This window comes from Oncorhynchus mykiss, chromosome 26 (genome assembly GCF_013265735.2).
Source record: "Oncorhynchus mykiss isolate Arlee chromosome 26, USDA_OmykA_1.1, whole genome shotgun sequence".
NCBI lineage: Eukaryota > Metazoa > Chordata > Actinopteri > Salmoniformes > Salmonidae > Oncorhynchus > Oncorhynchus mykiss.
The window spans coordinates 8,276,136-8,294,411 of NC_048590.1; the positions used below are offsets into that span (position 1 = coordinate 8,276,136).

General features: G+C 46.2%; 1 protein-coding gene across 1 annotated transcript in view; it reads left to right on the forward strand.

Annotated features, from left to right (window-relative positions):
• The first annotated feature begins 14,307 nt into the window (after positions 1-14,307).
• LOC110526874 (CD82 antigen) overlaps positions 14,308-18,276 on the forward strand; it is a 59,124-nt gene continuing 55,155 nt past the window's right edge. Inside the window, exon 1 of the mRNA XM_036963846.1 lies at positions 14,308-14,395. The gene's annotated coding sequence lies outside the window, so the exon portion shown is untranslated. The remainder of the gene's footprint in view (positions 14,396-18,276) is intronic.

An 18,276-nucleotide genomic window follows, 5' to 3' on the forward strand; every position in this document is an offset into this window, starting at 1 on the left:
GTTTTGTTCTGTAGTAATATATGTTGTATTAAAGGACAATAACACTGGTTTTGTTCTGTAGTAATATATGTTGTATTAAAGGACAATAACACTGGTTTTGTTCTGTAGTAATATATGTTGTATTAAAGGACAATAACACTGGTTTTGTTCTGTAGTAATATATGTTGTATTAAAGGACAATAACACTGGTTTTGTTCTGTAGTAATATATGTTGTATTAAAGGACAATAACACTGGTTTTGTTCTGTACTAATATATGTTGTATTAAAGGACAATAACACTGGTTTTGTTCTGTAGTAATATATGTTGTATTAAAGGACAATAACACTGGTTTTGTTCTGTACTAATAATATATGTTGTATTAAAGGACAATAACACTGGTTTTGTTCTGTACTAATAATATATGTTGTATTAAAGGACAATAACACTGGTTTTGTTCTGTACTAATAATATATGTTGTATTAAAGGACAATAACACTGGTTTTGTTCTGTACTAATAATATATGTTGTATTAAAGGACAATAACACTGTTTTTGTTCTGTACTAATATATGTTGTATTAAAGGACAATAACACTGGTTTTGTTCTGTAGTAATATATGTTGTATTAAAGGACAATAACACTGGTTTTGTTCTGTACTAATAATATATGTTGTATTAAAGGACAATAACACTGGTTTTGTTCTGTACTAATAATATATGTTGTATTAAAGGACAATAACACTGGTTTTGTTCTGTACTAATAATATATGTTGTATTAAAGGACAATAACACTGTTTTTGTTCTGTACTAATATATGTTGTATTAAAGGACAATAACACTGGTTTTGTTCTGTAGTAATATATGTTGTATTAAAGGACAATAACACTGGTTTTGTTCTGTAGTAATATATGTTGTATTAAAGGACAATAACAATGGTTTTGTTCTGTAGTAATATATGTTATATTGAAGGACAATAACACTGGTTTTGTTCTGTAGTAATATATGTTGTATTAAAGGACAATAACAATGGTTTTGTTCTGTAGTAATATATGTTGTATTAAAGGACAATAACACTGGTTTTGTTCTGTAGTAATATATGTTGTATTAAAGGACAATAACACTGGTTTTGTTCTGTACTAATATATGTTGTATTAAAGGACAATAACACTGGTTTTGTTCTGTAGTAATATATGTTGTATTAAAGGACAATAACACTGGTTTTGTTCTGTAGTAATATATGTTGTATTAAAGGACAATAACACTGGTTTTGTTCTGTAGTAATATATGTTGTATTAAAGGACAATAACACTGGTTTTGTTCTGTAGTAATATATGTTGTATTAAAGGACAATAACACTGGTTTTGTTCTGTAGTAATATATGTTGTATTAAAGGACAATAACACTGGTTTTGTTCTGTAGTAATATATGTTGTATTAAAGGACAATAACACTGGTTTTGTTTTGTGGGACTCAAACATTCTTCCATGTGTATGTTTTTTTGCTGGACTGACTGAAGGATAATTCTTCAGTCTGGGATAATGTGACACAAGGAAAACGAATCAATCAGGACAATGTATCAGTTTAATCCTCCCACTCAACAGGTATTTTATGTTCGGCAGTGCATCAAAAAGGTACATTTAAAAAAAATGGTGATGTACTTCAGCTTTTGGGTCGTGGAAACTGGGCCGTTGCTTCTGCATCGAGGTAGAGAGAACATACTAGAAGCGTTCTTCAGAAAACAACAGAAGGTTTAGGACACTTTGTGTCACACGTTGGATCTGACGTGCTTTAAATAAATAAATAAAAAAGTTGTTTTGACACTTCTACAGAGATGTAGTTTTTTTGGGGGGGTGGGGGTGGGGGTATAGTATCACATCTGATTTTAACTTTCTCTGAACACCAAGCCATTTGAATATCTCTTATATTAGAATAGAGGAAGTTTACTGTCTCTGCATCCAGGCACGTCTCTATCTTTCAGTGTGTTTGGGACCACGGTGGATTTGTCATCACGAACGGCATCAATGCTTTAGGAAATGTGATGACGTTATTGTTGGGGTCTATTTTAAATGTACATTGTGCCATAAAGGTAGAAACATGCTGTATTTGTATCTGTATAGACAGAACAACAATAAATAAATGTATTTTCTTTCCCGTGGCTGTTTTTCTTTGTGTGGTCTCGTTATGCCCAGGCGATGCTCTAACTTCTCAAGACTCAACAGTTCTTATCTCCAAGCTTGTCCTATTGTCTGTTATTCCTGTTTTGATTTAAACGTCATCTATTTCCTTCTGAACACTCCACGTCGTTGTGCCCTGCTGAACACAGCCCTGTTGTGCCCTGCTGAACACAGCCCTGTTGTGCCCTGCTGAACACAGCCCTGTTGTGCCCTGCTGAACACAGCCCTGTTGTGCCCTGCTGAACACAGCCCTGTTGTGCCCTGCTGAACACAGCCCTGTTGTGCCCTGCTGAACACAGCCCTGTTGTGCCCTGCTGAACACAGCCCTGTTGTGCCCTGCTGAACACAGCCCTGTTGTGCCCTGTTGAACACAGCCCTGTTGTGCAGTAGTTCGCCTCCAGAGGGTGATGTTGTTATGTTTAGAGTTAATGTCTGGATGGGTCTCTCTCCTCTTCTTCTCTGTGTAATGGTCAACACACTGTCTCTCTCTCTCTCTTCTCTGTATAATGGTCCACACACTGTCTCTCTCTCTCACCTCTTCTTCTCTGTATAATGGTCCACACACTGTCTCTCTCTCTCTCTCCTCTGTATAATGGTCAACACACTGTCTCTCTCTCTCTTCTCTGTATAATGGTCAACACACTGTCTCTCTCTCTCACCTCTTCTTCTCTGTATAATGGTCAACACACTGTCTTTCTCACCTCTTCTCTGTATAATGGTCAACACACTGTCTCTCTCTCTCTCTCCTCTGTATAATGGTCAACACACTGTCTCTCTCTCTCTCTCACCTCTCTTCTATGTGTAATGGTCAACACACTGTCTCTCTCTCTCTCACCTCTCTTCTCTGTGTAATGGTCAACACACTGTCTCTATCTCTCGCCTCTTCTCCTCTGTATAATGGTCAATACACTGTCTCTCTCTCTCTCTCTCCTCTGTATAATGGTCCACACACTGTCTCTCTCTCTCTCTCTCACCTCTCTTCTCTGTGTAATGGTCAACACACTGTCTCTCTCTCTCGCCTCTTCTCCTCTGTATAATGGTCAACACACTGTCTCTCTCTCTCACCTCTCCTCTGTGTAATGGTCAACACACTGTCACCCTCCATGGGTAATACAGTAATGACTCCCTCCAGCAGCAGTCCAGGGGTAATGCAGCAATGACTCCCTCCAGGGGTAATACAGTAATGACTCCCTCCAGGAGTAATACAGTAATGACTCTCTCCAGCAACAGTCCAGGGGTAAAACAGTAATGACTCCCTCCAGCAGCAGTCCAGGGGTAATACAGCAATGACTCCCTCCAGGGGTAATACAGTAATGACTCCCTCCAGGGGTAATACAGTAATGACTCCCTCCAGAGGTAATACAGTAATGACTCCCTCCAGGGGTAATACAGTAAAGACTCCCTCCAGCAACAGTCCAGGGGTACAACAGCAATGACTCCCTCCAGCAGCAGTCCAGGGGTAATACAGTAATGACTCCCTCCAGCAACAGTCCAGGGGTAATACAGTAATGACTCCCTCCAGAGGTAGTACAGCAATGACTCCCTCCAGCAGCAGTCCAGGGGTAATAAAGCAATGACTCCCTCCAGGGGTAATACAGCAATGACTCCCTCCAGGGGTAATAAAGCATTGACTCCCTCCAGGGGTAATACACCAATGACTCCCTCCAGGGGTAATAAAGCATTGACTCCCTCCAGGGGTAATAAAGTTATGACTCCCTCCAGGGGTAATACAGTAATGATCCTTCCAGGGGTAATACAGTAATGACTCCCTCCAGCAGCAGTCCAGGGGTAATACAGCAATGACTCCCTCCAGGGGTAATACAGTAATGACTCCCTCCAGGAGTAATACAGTAATGACTCTCTCCAGCAACAGTCCAGGGGTAATACAGTAATGACTCCCTCCAGCAGCAGTCCAGGGGTAATACAGCAATGACTCCCTCCAGGGGTAATACAGTAATGACTCCCTCCAGGGGTAATACAGTAATGACTCCCTCCAGGGGTAATACAGTAATGACTCCCTCCAGGGGTAATACAGTAAAGACTCCCTCCAGCAACAGTCCAGGGGTACAACAGCAATGACTCCCTCCAGCAGCAGTCCAGGGGTAATACAGTAATGACTCCCTCCAGCAACAGTCCAGGGGTAATACAGTAATGACTCCCTCCAGAGGTAGTACAGCAATGACTCCCTCCAGCAGCAGTCCAGGGGTAATAAAGCAATGACTCCCTCCAGGGGTAATACAGCAATGACTCCCTCCAGGGGTAATAAAGCATTGACTCCCTCCAGGGGTAATACACCAATGACTCCCTCCAGGGGTAATAAAGCATTGACTCCCTCCAGGGGTAATACAGTAATGATCCTTCCAGGGGTAATACAGTAATGACTCCCTCCAGCAGCAGTCCAGGGGTAATACAGCAATGACTCCCTCCAGGGGTAATACAGTAATGACTCCTTCCAGGGGTAATACAGTAATGACTCTCTCCAGCAACAGTCCAGGGGTAATACAGTAATGACTCCCTCCAGGGGTAATACAGGAATGACTCCCTCCAGCAACAGTCCAGGGGTAATACAGTAATGACTCCCTCCAGGGGTAATACAGTAATGACTCCCTCCAGGGGTAATACAGTAATGACTCCCTCCATGGGTAATACAGTAATGACTCCCTCCAGCAACAGTCCAGGGGTAATACAGGAATGACTCCCTCCAGGGGTAATACAGTAATGACTCCCTCCAGGGGTAATACAGGAATGACTCCCTCCATGGGTAATACAGTAATGACTCCCTCCAGCAACAGTCCAGGGGTAATACAGTAATGACTCCCTCCAGGGGTAATACAGTAATGACTCCCTCCAGGGGTAATACAGTAATGACTCCCTCCAGGGGTAATACAGGAATGACTCCCTCCATGGGTAATACAGTAATGACTCCCTCCAGCAACAGTCCAGGGGTAATACAGGAATGACTCCCTCCAGGGGTAATACAGTAATGACTCCCTCCAGTGGTAATACAGTAATGACTCCCTCCAGGGGTAATACAGTAATGACTCCCTCCATGGGTAATACAGTAATGACTCCCTCCAGCAACAGTCCAGTGGTAATACAGTAATGACTCCCTCCAGGGGTAATAAAGTAATGACTCCCTCCAGGGGTAATACAGTAATGACTCCCTCCAGTGGTAATACAGTAATGACTCCCTCCAGGGGTAATACAGTAATGACTCCCTCCAGGGGTAATACAGTAATGACTCCCTCCAGGGGTAATACAGGAATGACTCCCTCCATGGGTAATACAGTAATGACTCCCTCCAGCAACAGTCCAGGGGTAATACAGGAATGACTCCCTCCAGGGGTAATACAGTAATGACTCCCTCCAGTGGTAATACAGTAATGACTCCCTCCAGGGGTAATACAGTAATGACTCCCTCCATGGGTAATACAGTAATGACTCCCTCCAGCAACAGTCCAGTGGTAATACAGTAATGACTCCCTCCAGGGGTAATAAAGTAATGACTCCCTCCAGGGGTAATACAGTAATGACTCCCTCCAGTGGTAATACAGTAATGACTCCCTCCAGGGGTAATACAGTAATGACTCCCTCCAGGGGTAATAAAGTAATGACTCCCTCCAGGGGTAATACAGTAATGACTCCCTCCAGGGGTAATACAGGAATGACTCCCTCCATGGGTAATACAGTAATGACTCCCTCCAGCAACAGTCCAGGGGTAATACAGTAATGACTCCCTCCAGGGGTAATACAGTAATGACTCCCTCCAGGGGTAATAAAGTAATGACTCCCTCCAGGGGTAATACAGTAATGACTCCCTCCAGGGGTAATACAGTAATGACTCCCTCCTCTGTATGTTTTATTATCTGTGCTTCCGGTACAGGAAAGGCCTCTTTCCTCGCAAAGTAAAGTGTCCTGATGGAACTAAGAGTGTGTGTGTGTGTGTGTGTGTGTGTGTGTGTGTGTGTGTGTGTGTGTGTGTGTGTGTGTGTGTGTGTGTGTGTGTGTGTGTGTGTGTGTGTGTGTGTGTGTGTGTGTGTGTGTGTGTGTGTGTGTGTGTGTGCTGTTGGACCTACAGTCACTAATGGAAACGGGAGAGGTCAGATGAAAGGCGTGTCTTGTCTCCATCAAGGTTCTTCAAATGACATCACACACATTCTGCCCCAGTTCAGAGGTCATTGTTTCACCCATTCTGCCCCAGTTCAGAGGTCATTGTTTCACACATTCTGCCCCAGTTCAGAGGTCATTGTTTCACACATTCTGCCCCAGTTCAGAGGTCATTGTGTGTCACACTGTACTTATATTAGGAACCTTTAAAAATATATATTTGTACCACCTCCCTTTTTCTCCCCAATTCTGATATTGTCTTGTTGTAACTCCCCAACGAGCTCGGGAGGCGAAGGTCAAGTCATACATCCTCCGAAACATCACCCGCCAAATCACCTTCTTAACACCTGCCCGCTTAACCCGGAAACCAGCCGCACCAATGTGTTGGAGGAAACACTGTTCAACTGACAACCGAAGTCAGCCTGCAGGTGCCTGGCCCGCCACTAGGAGTTGCTAGAGGGCGATAAGCCAAGTAAAGCTCCGCCCCCTTGGCCAAACCCTTCCCTTATCCCAGACGACGCTGGGCCAATTGTGTGCTGCCCATTGGGACACTCGATCACGGTCGGTTGTGATACAGCCTGGGATCAAACTCGGGTCTGTAGTGACGCCTCTAGCGCAGTGCCTTAGACCGCTGCTCCACTCGGGAGGCCCCGGGACAATGTTTTTGTTTTATTCCCGGCATCACAACACTAGACTGTGTGGTAGTATGGTCGTGTTTCTGTTCATTAAGTCTCAACAGAAGTTCCCTAGTGGGAGAGCAGGGAGAGAAAGGCTGCGTCCTGATTCTCTCTTCACCCAAAGTATTAATTTGCAAATTTTCTCGCATGGATTTAACAATCTGGAGTAGTGGGATTGAATACACCACGATCTCTGTAAAACATGGATTTAACAATCCGGAGTAGTGGGATTGAATACACCACGATCTCTGTAAAACATGGATTTAACAATCCGGAGTAGTGGGATTGAATACACCACGATCTCTGTAAAACATGGATTTAACAATCCGGAGTAGTGGGATTGAATACACCACGATCTCTGTAAAACATGGATTTAACAATCCGGAGTAGTGGGATTGAATACACCACGATCTCTGTAAGACATGGATTTAACAATCCGGAGTAGTGGGATTGAATACACCACGATCTCTGTAAAACATGGATTTAACAATCCGGAGTAGTGGGATTGAATACACCACGATCTCTGTAAAACATGGATTTAACAATCTGGAGTAGTGGGATTGAATACACCACGATCTCTGTAAAACATGGATTTAACAATCCGGAGTAGTGGGATTGAATACACCACGATCTCTGTAAGACATGGATTTAACAATCCGGAGTAGTGGGATTGAATACACCACGATCTCTGTAAAACATGGATTTAACAATCCGGAGTAGTGGGATTGAATACACCACGATCTCTGTAAGACATGGATTTAACAATCTGGAGTAGTGGGATTGAATACACCACGATCTCTGTAAGACATGGATTTAACAATCCGGAGTAGTGGGATTGAATACACCACGATCTCTGTAAGACATGGATTTAACAATGGCGGAAACTCCCTCCAGCCAATTCTTCCACCAATGCAATACTTTTAAATCAATGGCAGGAAGTTTGCAAGTGGAGAATCTGGAGTAGTGGGATTGAATACACCACGATCTCTGCCAGTACGATGCCTTCGAAGGTCACTGTCACTAGGAGGAGTAACACATGGAATTCTAGAATGTCAGTAGAACTCTGTTTCTATGAGTAACACATGGAATTCTAGAATGTTAGTAGAACTCTGTTTCTATGAGTAACACATGGAATTCTAGAATGTTAGTAGAACTCTGTTTCTATGAGTAAGACAGAGAGGGCATAGAGGTCACTATGGGGGGAAAATGACTTAAGCCTGCATCCCAAATGGCAACCTATTCCCTATTTAGTGCACTAGTGTTGACCAGGGCCCATAGTGCTCTGGTCAAAAGTAGTGAACTATTCACTAGAGGGAATAGGGCACAATTTGGGACACTGCCAACAGTTGAAGTCAAAAGTTTACATACACATTACAATACATTTTCACAATTCCTGACATTGAATCCTAGTACAAATTCCCTCTCTTACATCAGTTAGGATCACCTCTTTATTTTAAGAATGTGAAATGTCCGAATAATAGTAGAGAGAGTGATTTATTTCAGCTTGTATTTCTTTCATCACATTCCCAGTGGGTCAGAAGTTTACATTCACTCAATTAGTATTTGGTAGCATTGCCTTTAAATTGTTTAACTTGGGTCAAACAGTTTTGTGTAGCCTTCCACAAGCTTCCCACAATAAGTTGGGTGAATTTTGTCCCATTTCTCCTGACAGAGCTGGTGTAACTGAGTCAGGTTTGTAGGCCTCCTTGCTCGCACACGCTTTTTCAGTTCTGCCCACTAATTTTCTATGGGATTGAGGTCAGGGCTTTGTGATGGCCACTCCAATACCTTGACTTTGTTGTCCTTAAGCCATTTTGACACAACTTTGGAAGTATGCTTGGGGTCATTGTCCATTTGGAAGACCCATTTGCGACCAAGCTTTAACTTCCTGACTGATGTCTTGAGATGTTGCTTCAATATATCCACGTAATTTTCCTCCCTCATGATGGCATCTATTTTGTGAAGTGCACCAGTCCCTCCTGCAGCAAAGCACCCCCACAACATGATGCTGTCACCCCCGTGCTCCACGGTTGGGAAGGTGTTCTTCGGCTTGCAAGCCTCCCCCTTTTTCCTCCAAACAGAACGATGGTCATTATGGCCAAACAATTATATTTTTGTTTCATCAGACCAGAGGACATTTCTCCAAAAAGTACGATCTTTGTCCCCATGTGCAGTTGCAAACCGTAGTCTGGCTTTTTTATGGCGGTTTTGGAGCAGAGGCTTCTTCCTTGCTGAGCGGCCTTTCAGATTATGTCCATATAGGACTCGTTTTACTGTGGATATAGATACTTTTGTACCTGTTTCCTCCAGCATCTTCACAAGGTCCTTTGCTGTTGTTCTGGGATTGATTTGCAATTTTCTCACCAAAGTAGGTTCATCTCTAGGAGACAGAACGCGTCTCCTTCCTGAGCGGCATGATGGCTGCGTGGTCCCATGGTGTTTATACTTGCGTACTATTGTTTGTACAGATGAGCGTGGTACCTTCAGGCGTTTGGAAATTGCTCCCAAGGATGAACCAGACTTGTGGAGGTCTACAATTTTATTTCTGAGGTCTTGGCTGATTTCTTTTGATTTTCCCATGATGTCAAGCATAGAGGCACTGAGTTTGAAGGTAGGCCTTGAAATACATCCACAGGTACACCTCCAATTTAAAGGTCAATTAGCCAATTGACTCAAATGATGTCAATTAGCCTATCAGAAGCTTCTAAAGCCATATAATTTTCTGGAATTTTCCAAGCTGTTTAAAGGCACAGTCAACTTAGTGTATGTAAACTTCTGACCCACTAGAATGGTGATACAGTGAATTATAAGTGAAATAATCTGTCTGAGAAGAGGAGCGAGAGGGGGAGAAGAGGAGCGAGAGGGGGAGAAAGGGAGCGAGAGGGGGAGAGGGGGAGAAGGGGAGCGAGAGGGGGAGAAGAGGAGCGAAAGAGGGAGAAGAGGAGCGAGAGGGGGAGAAGAGGAGCGAGAGAGGGAGAAGAGGAACGAGAGAGGGAGAAGAGGAGCGAGAGAGAAGAGGAGCGAGAGAGGGAGAAGAGGAGCGAGAGAGGGAGAAGAGGAGCGAGAGGGGGGAGAAGAGGAGCTAGAGAGGGAGAAGAGGAGCGAGAGAGAGAGAAGAGGAGCGAGAGAGAGAGAAGTGGAGCGAGAGAGGGAGAAGAGGAACGAGAGAGGGAGAAGAGGAGCGAGAGAGAAGAGGAGCGAGAGAGGGAGAAGAGGAGCGAGAGAGGGAGAAGAGGAGCGAGAGGGGGGAGAAGAGGAGCTAGAGAGGGAGAAGAGGAGCGAGAGAGAGAGAAGAGGAGCGAGAGAGAGAGAAGTGGAGCGAGAGAGGGAGAAGAGGAGCGAGAGAGGGAGAAGAGGAGCGAAAGAGGGAGAAGAGGAGCGAGAGGGGGAGAAGAGGAGCGAGAGAGGGATAAGAGGAGCGAGAGAGGGAGAAGAGGTCACTGATGAGATGAGGGACTCGTTACAAATACCCTCGTGGCTGTTAGGCTCTCTGACAGGGTGGTAAAGACACACAGCTGATGAACAACTCTGCTCTAGAGGAACCTGAGGCCTGTTCAGTAGTGTGTATTGACTGACAGACAGACAGACAGACAGACAGACAGACAGACAGACAGACAGACAGACAGACAGGAGCCTATGTAACAGACACAGTTCTCCATTGTAGGGACCAGAGAGCCCTGTCCTGGACCATTGCATACAATCCTACATTACCGCGATAGAACACAGCAGCCCATTGAACCACAAGTATAGCGCCATGCTGTATGTACCATCTGTGTACGTTGGAGGTGATTGGACGATTGTATTGTGGTATTTAATGCCCTGCCTGACATCACTACTCTGCCCCCCCCCCCCCCCCCCCCCCAGGCAGGTTAATCAATAGTAGAGGGTGTTGGCTAGCTGCCTGGCCTGGCCTTGGTCTGAGCCTGACATCACTACTCTGCCCCCCCCCCCCCCCCCCCCCCAGGCAGGTCAATCAATAGTAGAGGGTGTTGGTTAGCTGCCTGGCCTGGCCCTGGTCTGAGCCTGACCTCACTACTCTACCCAGGCAGGTCAATCAACAGTGGATGGTGTCAGCTAGCCGCCTGGCCTGGTGCATGGTAGCATGCAAGGCTGAGTACAGTGGCCTCTCCTGTGTAGCTTCTCTCTGTTGTCACTAAGTGCTACTATGTGTCACTGCGTAGCGCACGGTGCAGGGCTAGCCAGCCCATACAATTACAATGATCATGATGATGACCAATAGAATCATTCTATTTCCATGGGGGGGGGGGGGGAACCCCCTTCTCTTGGTTTCCAACATTCCAACCTCTCTGACCGACAGAATGATGTCTTTTAATAGGATGTCTGTGTCTGCGTTCGTTAACCAAGTGGGAAAGCAGCAGGGTAGCCTAGTGGTTAGAGTGGAGGGGCGGCAGGTAGCCTAGAGGTTAGAGTGGAGGGACGGCAGGGTAGCCTAGTGGTTAGAGTGGAGGGGCGGCAGGTAGCCTAGTGGTTAGAGCGTTGGACTAGTAACCGGAAGGTTGCAAGTTCAAATCCCCGAGCTGACAAGGTACAAATCTGTCGTTCTGCCCCTGAACAGGCAGTTAACCCACTGTTCCTAGGCCGTCATTGAAAATAAGAATGTGTTCTTAACTGACTTGCCTAGTTAAATAAAGGTAAAATAAATTTAAAAAAAATACCAGTTGTGAAGTGTTAAATACCAGTTGGATTGGATGCATTCACGTGTTTTGAACTCGTTCAGATACGCTGATTGGCTGACAAACCGCGTCCACCGTAATCTAACAGTACAGCCATCATGCTTGTAAACAAATTATAACGTTAAAAAACCACATTAATACATTGCTTTTTATAAATAATGTTTTGTTGTTACATTTAAATGCCCCCCAAATAATGTTGCTATAGAGGTCATTTCCTTAGTATGTGACATCAGAGGTCAGCATGTGGGAGGAGTCAGGAGTTCAGAGATGATGAGTTTCCCCCACTAGTAATTACCAGTTGGAGGGGCGTTCAGTGTGGGGGTTTTCCCCCAGTCGCATGCTGGTAAATACCCCCTTCCCGCTTGGTTACGAACACACCTATCAGACCGAGTCCTTTGTGTTATTGTGTGAGAGGAACACATGAAGCTGAACCTTCAGTAGTACTTGTGACATTGAGGAAGGTCAAACACCAGGCTCTGAGAGAACGTCTGCTACATCTCTTCACTGTACATGTTAACACCGTTAGAACATTAACCCTAGCCTGGGTACTCATCTGTTTCACTGTCATTACACTCCTTAGAGAACATTAACCCTAGCCTGGGTACCCATCTGTTTAACGTTCATTACACTCATTAGAGAACCATTAGCACATTAACCCTAGCCTGGGTACCTGTCTGTTTAACATCCATTACACTCATTAGAGAACATTAACCCTAGCCTGGGTACTTAACGTTCATTACACTCATTAGAGAACATTAACCCTAGCCTGGGTACTTAACGTTCATTACACTCATTAGAGAACATTAACCCTAGCCTGGGTACTTAACGTTCATTACACTCATTAGAGAACATTAACCCTAGCCTGGGTACTTAACGTTCATTACACTCATTAGAGAACATTAACCCTAGCCTGGGTACTTAACGTTCATTACACTCATTAGAGAACATTAACCCTAGCCTGGGTACTTAACGTTCATTACACTCATTAGAGAACATTAACCCTAGCCTGGGTACTTAACGTTCATTACACTCATTAGAGAACATTAACCCTAGCCTGGGTACTTAACGTTCATTACACTCATTAGAGAACATTAACCCTAGCCTGGGTACTTAACGTTCATTACACTCATTAGAGAACATTAACCCTAGCCTGGGTACCTGTCTGTTTAACGTTCATTACACTCCTTGGCATGCTATGTTTACAATTGGCTCATTCATCCCCCTCCTCTCCCCTGTAACTATTCCCCAGGTTGTTGCTGCAAATGAGAACGTGTTCTCAGTCAACTTACCTGGTAAAATAACGCATAAATAAAATAAAAAATAAAATCAATAAATGCTTAGAGTGGAATGTTACCACAAACAGACTGGATATTGGAGAGAGTTAAAAGGCCATGCTTTCTGAGATGATACCATATGTGTGGATCATCTGCCTTTATCTGTCCAATGAGATGATACCATATGTGTGGATCATCTGTCTTTATCTGTCCAATGAGATGATACCATATGTGTGGATCATCTGTCTTTATCTGTCCAATGAGATGATACCATATGTGTGGATCATCTGTCTTTATCTGTCCAATGAGATGATACCATATGTGTGGATCATCTGTCTTTATCTGTCCAATGAGATGATACCATATGTGTGGATCATCATGGGAGTTCTGCCTTTATCTGTCCAATGAGATGATACCATATGTGTGGATCATCATGGGAGTTCTGCCTTTATCTGTCCAATGAGATGATACCATATGTGTGGATCATCTGTCTTTATCTGTCCAATGAGATGATACCATATGTGTGGATCATCTGCCTTTATCTGTCCAATGAGATGTTACCATATGTGTGGATCATCTGTCTTTATCTGTCCAATGAGATGATACCATATGTTTGGATTTTTTGTTTAACTAGGCAAGTCAGTTCAGAACAAATACTTATTTTTAATGACGGTCTAGGAACAGTGGGTTAACTGCCTTGTTCAGGGGAACAGCGACAGATTTGTACCTTGTCAGCTCGGAGGATTCGATCTTGCAACCTTTCGCTAGTCCAACGCTCTAACCACTAGGCTACCTGCCGATCAAGGGGGCTCTGCCTTTGTCTGTCCAATGAGATGGTCGGAATAGACTCTGCGCCACGGGGTATTGTTGCTATTAGTAGCTGCAGCTTTGGGGCCACAGCTTAATGGTTTCATGACAGTATAGCCCCTACGACTGCATCAACCTACTTTCAACCTGCAATAAAACCCATCTATAAGGTCAAACGTCTCTTCACCTCATCATCCGCGTTGATTTATTATACCTCAATGTAGGTCGACGTGCAATGGTATATTAAAGAAATACAATTTCAGTCTGTAGGCCTACCCAATCAATGCATCTGATGTTTGTTCTATACAGACATGATAATTACGCTCGAGCGTCACGGGGATTTAGGGGTTAAAGAAGGGCATTGCGCGTAGGCTCGCTAAAATGGTGGGAGACTGCAGAGGATTCCCTCGCTCTGTTCCGAGCCGTTACACTAACATGCTTGTTGCTGACGCTGAGCCTTTCTAAAAGTTAACAGCTGGTTACGTAACGCCCGGCACTAGAGCTAGGATCTCCACTCTTCTCGGTCCGGTCCGCGCTCCGCTCCGCGTCGTGTTGATCACTCTTGGCTTTGTTATTATCAGTCCAAAGTCCAACAGACAGACAGCTCACACACAACAGGACAAGGAGACCGACCACTCCGTTGCACCAACTTTTATTCCCCCCCTACAAACTTTACGCCAAACCGTAAGTAATTATACCAGGCAAACTTTGCGCATTGGTATTACACAATATGATTTGTAGTTTTTTTTTGCAAATGGTTAGCCTACGTTTTTCCTTGGATAGAAGCGCAATTGTTTTTGGGGGGGTGACACGCTTGACATTTTGATGAGCCCTTTGGAAGAGAAAAGTGGAATGGGAGTGTATGTAGAATGATGAATTTAAACAGAATTCGGGGGGATATAAACGTTGGAAAGATAAAAGCAATGGTCCTGTGTTTTCATCAGTTACTGCTGATGTGGCGTGCGTGTGTGGAACTCAAACACTAACGTCTGTAATTGAGACCAGTCGTATCCCAGGCATTGGAACTTTCTAACCATAACGTCTGTTCTCCTGTTGATGTGGATACATCTGTAGTGAAGTTATATGCGGAATCATTGTTGATGCATCATGATATACACAAAATATATACACAAAATATATACAAAATATACACACTTTGTTGTTCAACATTGCAACGTCTCTTGTAGTGTTCTACATATATATTTGAGAGGTGTTTTTTTTTTTTTTTAATTGTGAAATTGAATATGGAAGTCTGAAACATTCCTTTTTCCGTCTCTGACAGACTTCAGGGTTTATCTTTATTGTTATGGAAAAAAAAATAACGCATCTGTTCTGGTTTTTCTTCTTCCATTAGCTGGTCTAGAATGTTCTCCCACGTTGGTATGAGTTCCATTCCTATCTGTTGTATTTGATATTGTGTCTGAACGTTCAAACTAAAACGGACGGTTGAACAGTGTGGAGTCCTTCCATCCACTGACCTCCACACGTTCTATAGTGTAGATGATACTTCCGACACGTGGAACATACTGCCAAGTACTTCTCCACGGCAGCGTTCACCGTTTTGGGCAGGGAGCCATGTATATTATATTATCTCAAGGCTGATCTCACATCTGTTTGGTCTTATCGTTGTAATGGATAATATTACATGGACAGAGAGAGAGAGGGCTCCTGATCCTAGATCAGCGCTCCTGTTTTGAACACGGACCCCAGAACAGAGGTCGTTTAGGAACGTGTTTCTACCAGACCAATGATGGCTAAAGCAGAGACTGTGTGTTCAAAACCATCTCCCTGCTGGAGAGTTTTTTTCCTGTGTCTCATATGGCATCCTGTTCCCTACATAGTACACTACTAGTACTACCTATTCCCTACATAGTACACTACTGTTGACCAGGTGCTGTAGGGTGCTATATACAGGATAGTTTGCCATTTGGGACTCAACTTAGTAGCAGGTCAGGGGGAAGCAGAGGAGACCTTTAGGACAGCATCAGACTAGTGTGTGTGTTTACAGTAGCTGTTCTAACACACACAGATACAGACACACAGCACTCAACCTACATACTAGTAGCACTGTATGTAACTGTCAACGTAAGACTGTCAGTCTTGTTTCATATCTCCTGTCTGTAACAGACTATCAGTCTTGTTTCATATCTCCTCTCTATAACAGACTATCAGTCTTGTTTCATATCATATGTGTGACTGTTTGGCAGAGCTAGCTGTGTGTGTGTGATTGGTGGGCAGAGCTAGCTGTGTGTGTGTGAGACTGGTGGACAGAGCTAGCTGTGTGTGTGTGACTGGTTGGCAGAGCTAGCTGTGTGTGTGTGTGACTGGTTGGCAGAGCTAGCTGTGTGTGTGTGAGACTGGTGGGCAGAGCTAGCTGTGTGTGTGTGTGAGACTGGTGGGCAGAGCTAGCTGTGTGTGTGAGACTGGTGGGCAGAGCTAGCTGTGTGTGTGTGAGACTGGTGGGCAGAGCTAGCTGTGTGTGTGAGACTGGTGGGCAGAGCTAGCTGTGTGTGTGTGAGAGACTGGTGGGCAGAGCTAGCTGTGTGTGTGTGACTGGTGGGCAAGGCACATCCACACTGGGGGGGCAGGAGGGCTGGGGGGGGGGCAGGAGGGCAGGAGGGGGCAAGGCACGTCCACACTGGGAGACTGGCCAACTGATGTCATCGGTGTACTCAGCACCCACCCACTAATGTGATACCATTAGGGTGCCCACCAATCACACACACACAGCTAGCTCTGCCCACCAGTCACACACATCTAGCTGTGTGTGTGTGACTGGTGGGTAGAGCTAGCTGTGTGTGTGTGTGTGACTGGTGGGCAGAGCTAGCTGTGTGTGTGAGACTGGTGGGCAGAGCTAGCTGTGTGTGTGAGACTGGTGGGCAGAGCTAGCTGTGTGTGTGAGACTGGTGGGCAGAGCTAGCTGTGTGTGTGAGACTGGTGGGCAGAGCTAGCTGTGTGTGTGAGACTGGTGGGCAGAGCTAGCTGTGTGAGACTGGTGGGCAGAGCTAGCTGTGTGTGACTGGTAGGCAGAGCTAACTGTGTGTGTGTGAGACTGGTGGGCAGAGCTAGCTGTGTGTGTGTGAGACTGGTGGGCAGAGCTAGCTGTGTGTGTGAGACTGGTGGGCAGAGCTAGCTGTGTGTGTGAGACTGGTGGGCAGAGCTAGCTGTGTGTGACTGGTGGGCAGAGCTAGCTGTGTGTGACTGGTGGGCAGAGCTAACTGTGTGTGATTGGTGGGCAGAGCTAGCTGTGTGTGACTGGTGGGCAGAGCTAGCTGTGTGTGACTGGTGGGCAGAGCTAACTGTGTGTGATTGGTGGGCAGAGCTAGCTGTGTGTGACTGGTGGGCAGAGCTAACTGTGTGTGATTGGTGGGCAGAGCTAGCTGTGTGTGTGTGTGTTACTGGTGGACAGAGCTAGCTGTGTGTGTGAGACTGGTGGGCAGAGCTAGCTGTGTGTGTGTGAGACTGGTGGGCAAGGCACATCCACACTGGGGGGCAGGAGGGCTGTGTGTGTCTGGTGGGCACAGCTAGCTGTGTGTGACTGGTGGGCAGAGCTAGCTGTGTGACTGGTGGGTAGAGCTAGCTGTGTGTGTGTGTGACTGGTGGGCAGAGCTAGCTGTGTGTGTGTGATTGGTGGACAGAGCTAGCTGTGTGTGTGGGACTGGTGGGCAGAGCTAGCTGTGTGTGTGGGACTGGTGGGCAGAGCTAGCTGTGTGTGTGGGACTGGTGGGCAGAGCTAGCTGTGTGTGTGTGATTGGTGGACAGAGCTAGCTGTGTGTGTGGGACTGGTGGGCAGAGCTAGCTGTGTGTGTGGGACTGGTGGGCAGAGCTAGCTGTGTGTGTGGGACTGGTGGGCAGAGCTAGCTGTGTGTGTGGGACTGGTGGGCAGAGCTAGCTGTGTGTGTGGGACTGGTGGGCAGAACTAGCTGTGTGTGTGTGTGGGACTGGTGGGCAGAGCTAGCTGTGTGTTTGTGATTGGTGGGCACCCTAATGGTATCACATTAGTGGGTGGGTGCTGAGTACACCGATGACATCAGTTGGCCAGTCTCCCAGTGTGGACGTGCCTTGCCCCCTCCTGCCCTCCTGCCCCCCCCCCCCAGCCCTCCTGCCCCCCCAGTGTGGACGTGCCTTGCCCCCTCCTGCTCCCCCAGTGTGGATGTGCCTTGCCCCCTCCTGCCCCCCAGTCTGGATGTGCCTTGCCCCCTCCTGCCCCCCCCCCCCCCCCCCCCCCCCCAGCCCTCCTGGCCCCCAGTCTGGACGTGCCTTGCCCCCTCCTGCCCCCCCAGCCCTCCTGCCCCCCAGTCTGGACGTGCCTTGCCCCCTCCTGCCCCCCCAGCCCTCCTGCCTCCCAGTATGGACGTGCCTTGCCCCCTCCTGCCCCCCCAGCCCTCCTGCCTCCCAGTATGGACGTGCCTTGCCCCCTCCTGCCCCCCCAGCCCTCCTGCCTCCCAGTATGGACGTGCCTTGCCCCCTCCTGCCTCCCAGTATGGACGTGCCTTGCCCCCTCCTGCCCCACCAGCCCTCCTGCCTCCCAGTATGGATGTGCCTTGCCCCCTCCTGCCCCCCAG